Here is a 6,948-nt window from a genome sequence, read left to right on the forward strand (position 1 = left end):
TACAATGACTAGATTGGTTATTATTTGTATATAATGCATGCTAGGTAATTACAAATATTCAAATACCATTTATGAGACATGTTTGCAAATCACTTAATGAAGACACCTTACCTTTTCATAGTCATTTAACTTCTCTCTTTTTTTTTTTTTTAACTTACATCTGCTTAGTTCTTTATTGAGTTAAGTATAAAGGCCCAGTTAATCAACTCATTAAATTGGTAAGGCAGGACACTTGAACTACATTAACAGGATTTAAAAAGTGGTTGGTCTTTTAGTAGTTCTCTGGTAATCACACATGCACGCACACACACATACACAAATTGGTAGAGTACTCTGGATATAGGATTTCCCCGCATAATCTTATATAATATGCTGTTCACAATCTGCAATATTTTGAAAACTATGTAAATTGGACATGACCAACTAGAGATGTCTGATAAACTTTTATAAAGTATTTAGGAACTTCAGCTCTAGTTCCGAAAAAGATCAGTTTTAAACTATAAAAAAGGAAAATTCATATAAAATCACAACAGACTTAACAGACATCTTTGAAAAAAAATCAAATTGCAACTCAATTTTCTACTTTTTCAAATATGACTGAGAAAAAAAGTACAAGTAGTAATGTCTGCATTTAAAAAAAAAACAAACTATTAACCAAGTGGACTTGGGGAAGAAAGAAAACTGTACAGTATTATTGCACTCCACGAATGTGCAAAATTCCAAAATATGCCAGTACTGTAAAACTGTCTTACATTGAGGTTTTCCAAGAGGTACAACAAGCCTGCCAAGAAAGCATCTGGTCTGTACTAACAGATTGCTGTCTTCAGTACAGGCCTTCATAATGTCAGTCACGCTGCTCTTGCAAAAATCCCTTAATGTAAAAGAGCTTTCAGTGCTTATAGGTGGGGCTATGATCGATGGTATGGGATTGAATCCATATGCACACTGAGCTTCATTTCATTGTCAAGAAGTTGAACAAGCTGTTGCATGGATGGAAGGTGACCAAATTCCACCTTAGACCACACAGGTACATCTTTCAAAGTTTTCTCAAATGCACCTGTTGACATACACTGGTTCTCAATCATGTTGCTGAAGGAAAAGACCATCATACATGCATAGACCTTATTTTCTTGGCCCCACTGCCAGATGCTAGGAGCTTGCATGCCAAAGAAAGCAAAAGAATCCTTGCCAACAATTATTAAGCCTATTAATACTAACTTGAAGACTGACAGTAAAGATGCTATGTGTTTATATATTGGTTGAGGGAGGTAATTCTCTCCTTCAATATGGATGTCTGGGTACCGCTGGCTAATAACCCACACGTACTCCTCAAACACCCGCCTATAACCTCAGGAAACACAAATCTGGAACTTGAGCAGCGGCCCCGTGGCGTACTGCATCTTTAATCTCTCGCCAGGCACGCCGCCCAGGTTGGCGGAGGCATCTCTCGGACCACCTCCGATGCTGCCACTAGGAGAAGCAGCAGAAACCTCATCTTAAATGAACCAACCACTTCGGCCGCCCTCAGACTGAGACTGCAGCCAGCCCAAGGCAGAGCCGGAGCCACGAGCCATTTAACTTTTCGTTGCTGTTTATCATCAGTAGCTTTCTTTACACTCATAATAGTTTCATGAGATATAAGGGACAATTTGTTATATTACTGATCTGAGTGGTGGCAAAGCTGAAACACAATGAAGTTCCATAGATGATTCAAGGCCATATAGCTGCTTGGAAGAAAATGTTGTCCTCTTATTTGTTCTTCATAATAGATTAAGTTTTTCTTTGGATATACAATTGCTCATAAGTTAAAATACAGTTGTAAAAACGAAATATATATATATATATATATATAAAATATACCACAGAAAAATCATTATGTTTAAATTACTGCCCTTTATTTTAAATTGGGATCTCCATGAAGGCAAATATTTTCAGGAAAACTGTCTTCCACAATTAAAGTAGAATAATTGGAGAGGTTCTAAGATAATATTATTAATATGATCTTTTGTAATATTAAAGTTTTTCAAATTTATAACCTCATGATAGCCTACAATGAGCCTCACCTCCCTATATTCATGTGCTTGTGTAGTCTTATCTCACACCAGATGACAAATACAATATTGTAACATGTGTACCTAATACAATATTGAAGAAATAATGGAGTCAAACTTCCAAGTCTAGATCATAGAAAACACTGCAGCTTTTGTCTCGCTCTTAACTTATTTGCTCTCGAAGAAGCCAACAGCCATGTAGTGAGGGCATTCAAGTTACCACTATGGAGAGGCCACATGGTAAGAAACTGAAGACTTCTGTCTACAGACAGAACTGAGTCCTCCTTTCAAAAGACATTGAATGGCGGCTTCCCTGTTGACGCAGTGGTTAAGAATCTGCCTGCCAATGCAAGGGACACGGGTTCAAGCCCTGGTCCAGGAAGATCCCACATGTGGCGGAGCAAATAAGCCCGTGCGCCACAACTACTGAGGTTGAGCTCTAGATCCTGCAAGCCACAGCTACTGAAGCCTGCGCTTCTAGAGCCTGTGCTCTGCAACAAGAGAAGCCCCGGCAATAAGAAGCCCATGCGCGGCAACGAAGAGTAGCCCCCGCTCACCGCAACTAGAGAAAGTCCGCGCACAGCAACGAAGACCAAACACAGCCATAAATAAATAAATTTATTTTTTAAAAAAAGACATTGAATGGGTTATCCTGGAAGAGGCTCTTCTTGCTCAAATGTTGCCTTCAGATAACTTCAGCCCAAACCCACATGTCTATGGTGACCTCCTGAGAGAACCTGAACCTGAATCACTTGGCTAAGCTGCTTCTGAATTCCTGACCCTCAGAATCTATAAGATAACAAATGTTTGTTGTTTTTATTTTCTATGTTTCAGGGTAATTAATTATGCAACTATAGATAAATACAGATAATTCTAATATGCCTCAAAAACCCCAGATTTCACTAGGTAGGCACTATTACAATTACTGTCATTACAGGACAGATGTTATTTAAGTGTAGAAAAAGAGAACCTAAGAAAAACTGGAGGTGACTGAGAAAGAGAACATTATGGGAGATGATCTTGAAGAACAAAGGCAGATGAAAATGGAGTAAGGAAAGAGAAATTCCAAGCAAAGCTAACAGAATATATGTATCCACAAAACAATAAAAATGTGTGGTTGCTACAGGAAATCTGAAGAAGTTTCTTGCAGTGGACAACACTTGTGTTGCTGGTGTGGATGAAGTAGTTGATGAACCTGGAGAGGCAAGTAAGTGAATAATAATAAAGGGTCTCTTTTGTGTGGAAGCCAAGCTAAGAACTAGAAGGCTTCTAAGTAGGAGAATAAGTAAAGTTAAAAATGAAAGCCAAATAGATTGCTATAAGTCCAGCAATAAATGACAAAGGTGAATTTAAACAAGTAGCAGTGGTTATGGAGAAAAATAAACTGATTGCAAAAATACGAAGAAAATACTTCTAATGGGATTTAGCAAAATTTTAATTTGTGATTGAAGGAGAGCTGAGGCTGTATCAAATCTTTGCAATCCCATATTCATAACCTTTCAATGTCTTTCCATTGAATACATTATAAAGGGAGACAAGGACATTTTTCACTTGCACCTATTAGCTTTTATATTCTCTTTTCTTGCTCCCCACGACCCATTTTCCTTTATTGCATCCTGAAACCACCCTAACAGATGTCACACCTCTCTGCATACTCATCAGACAGTACATTTCTCAAGGGAAAAAAACCCACATCATTTTCCATTTTCCTTTTTTATAAAATTCTAGAACTACATAGATAATTGGTAATCAAAATATTTGGTTAACTGATGTATACTAAATTAAAACTCATGTTTATGCTTTGATTTTCCAAGTAGATAACCAAGTTATTTACTAGAATAGAGAATTTCGGAAAACACATAGATTTGCAGGGATGGAATTGTTAATCTTGAAGTGCTTGTGAAATATCTAGGGTGAGTCATTAGAGGATTAGTTTATTCTGAGTGATAAATTAAAAGGGGCAAAGAAGGTTTCATGGGGAATAACTCAAAGGAGTATAGGTAGCTACTCAGAAATAGGAAGAAAATCAAGGAGTACTGTTATAGAAGCAAAAGATGAAGACAATCTTTAGAGACAAGAAATAATAACAGTGACAAGTAAAACTAATATTTATTGTGCAATTGCTATGTGCCAGACACTGTATTATGTGTCTTACACATATTATCTTATTTAATAGCCATAAAAATCTTGAGATGGTCACTATTATTATTATCCATATTTAACATATTAACAAATTGTGGTACAGAAAAAGAAGGTAACTTTGCAAGTAAATGACAAAGCTTAGCTTCAATCTATCATTTATGATTCTAAGTTTAAACATTTAAATATTATATTGTAGAACATGCAAATTAAGTACAAATGTCCTAGATATCTGCAATTAAGAAGTGACTGCTGAACTTGCCATCAGTGATATACAGATCTTCCTTGACTTATGATGGGGTTGGGGTTACATCCAGATAATCCCATCATAAGTTGAAAATATCTTAGGTTGGAAATGCATTTAATACACCTAACCTACTGAACAAGATAGCTTAGCCTACCTTACATTAGCTTACAGTTGGGCAAAATCATCTAACACAAAGCCTATTTTATAATAAAATATTGAATATTTCATGTAATTTATTGAATACTGTACTGAAAGTGAAAACCAGAATGGTTGTCTGGGTCCAGAATGGTGGTAAGTGTATTGGTTGTTTACCTTTGTGATTGTGGGGCTGGCTGGGAGCTGCAGCTTCTGCCCTGCTTAGCATCACAAGAGAGTATCCTAAGGTCTATGACTAGCCTGGGAAAAGAACAAAATTCAAAATGTGAAGTACGGTTTCAACTAAATGCGTATCACTTCGACACCATCATAACATCAAAAACATGTAAGTCGAACCATTGTAAGTTGGGGACTTTTGTATTAGTTATCTATTGCTGAATAAAAAAGATCACCACAGTACTTTATGGTTTAAAAAAATGAGCACTTGTTCCTAGAAGTCAGGAATCTGAATATGGCTTAGCTGGGTTCTTTGGGCTAGTCTCTCATGAGGTTGTAGTTAAGCTGTCAGTCTAGGCTAATGTCTCATCTGAATGCTCCATTAGAGAATGAGGAAATCCACTTCCAAGGGCATTCACGTAAGCATCTGGGCTTTCTGATGACACTGAAGTTGGCTTTTCACAGGGTCCATGATCCCAGAGAGTCGGAGTGAAGACCAAGATGAAGTATATCATTGGGAATCATCTTGGAGGCTGCTGATCAAAAATATCGTTATAGGTTAGTATTTTCTCATAAAGAAAATAATACTTATCAAAATAAGTGTATATATTTATATATACATATTTACATATGTGTGTGTGTGTGTGTGTGTGTGTGTGTGTGTGTGTAGAGAAAGAGAGTGATGATGTACACATATGGATATATTCCCAAGCTGCTTTATCCACAGAAAGGTGCTGGGAGTAGCAATATACCAATTATCCAGTGCATAGATAAGCAAATATTGTGGTTGTGGAGCAAACTCTCCACTAGAAAGAACCAGGACTTCCAGGCCCAAGTCAAGAAAAGTATAAGATGGATCTGAAAAACCTTATTGTGGAACAAATTAAGAAAGTATTCAATGAATGAGGATGTCTAAAAAACACAGAAAGCAGCTTTAAGAGGCTACTACTGATGAAATCTGAAATCTGAGATTTAATTTAAGGATGAAAATAAATAATAATAACATATTATAGCCAAATCCATGAGTCTTTGGTATATTAGTTTGCTAGGGCTTCCATGACAAAGTACTACAGACTTGGTGGCTTAAAGGACATGTATTTATTTTTTCATAGTTCTGGACACTAGAAGTCCAGGATCAAGGTGTCAGCATGGTTGGTTCCTTTTGAGAATCATGAAGACTCTTCTCTAGGCCTATCTCTTCTGTTGGTAGATGGCCATCTTCTCCCCATGCATTCACATGTTTTTCCCTCTGTGCATGATTATTTCCACATTTCCTCTGATATAAGAATATCAGTCATATTGAATTAGGGCCAACTGTAATGACCTAATTTTAACTTTCCCCTGTATACATCCTGTCTCCAAATACAGTCACATTGTAAGGCACGAAGGTTAGGAATGCAGCCCATTGAATTTTTTTGGAAGCTACAATTCACTTAGTGTTATAAATAAATAAGTAAATGAATACATGTATGAATAAAATAACAGTGTAGAATACTAAGCTCTCCAATTCAATAGAATGCCAACTAATAATAATCACTTAGTAGTAGAGAAAGCTGGCATACATATACCTTGAAATCAAGTGATTATAAATTGACTGAGGGTGCTTCAGGAAGTGATACACTGAGAACATAGCACTGCTTCTGTGGCATTCCTGCCATGGTTGCCTACTTTGATTGAATATGATCGTGAGAAAACAGCAGAGCAACTCTAATTTAGGTACATTCTAAAGACACTGGTCTATATTCTTTAAAAAAAAGTCAAGGTTATGAAAAACAAGAAGAGTCTGAGAAACTCTTCTTGATTGAGGGAGACCAGAGAGTTGTGACAACTACATGCAACCAGTGATCTTGTGTTGGATTCTAGATCTATAAAAGCCATTGGGAAAATCAGCAAAATTTGAATGAGATCTATAAATCAGATTGTAGTATTAAACTAATGTTACTTTCTTGGTATTGATGGTTGTATTGTAGATTGTGAGAGAGTGCTCTTCTAAGGAAATATGTATTAAAGTACCAAGGTTTGACGAGTAACTAATGAATGATTGATGAGGTCAAATATGGCAAAATCCTGAATACCGGGGACTCTGGATAATGGAAATTTGCAGATACAAGAGTTATTTGTACTATTCTTGAGATTGTTCTATAAGACTGGTATGATTTTTAAAGAATTCCCCAAATACACAACTAACTAAATAAATAG

The 6,948-nt window shown here is 36.4% G+C and overlaps 1 pseudogene; it reads right to left on the bottom strand.

Annotated features, from left to right (window-relative positions):
• Positions 1–689: 689 nt before the first annotated feature.
• LOC132508805 (thioredoxin reductase-like selenoprotein T) lies at positions 690–1,495 on the bottom strand (annotated as a pseudogene).
• Positions 1,496–6,948: the final 5,453 nt, after the last annotated feature.

The sequence above is a fragment of the Lagenorhynchus albirostris genome, chromosome 18, assembly GCF_949774975.1.
Source record: "Lagenorhynchus albirostris chromosome 18, mLagAlb1.1, whole genome shotgun sequence".
NCBI lineage: Eukaryota > Metazoa > Chordata > Mammalia > Artiodactyla > Delphinidae > Lagenorhynchus > Lagenorhynchus albirostris.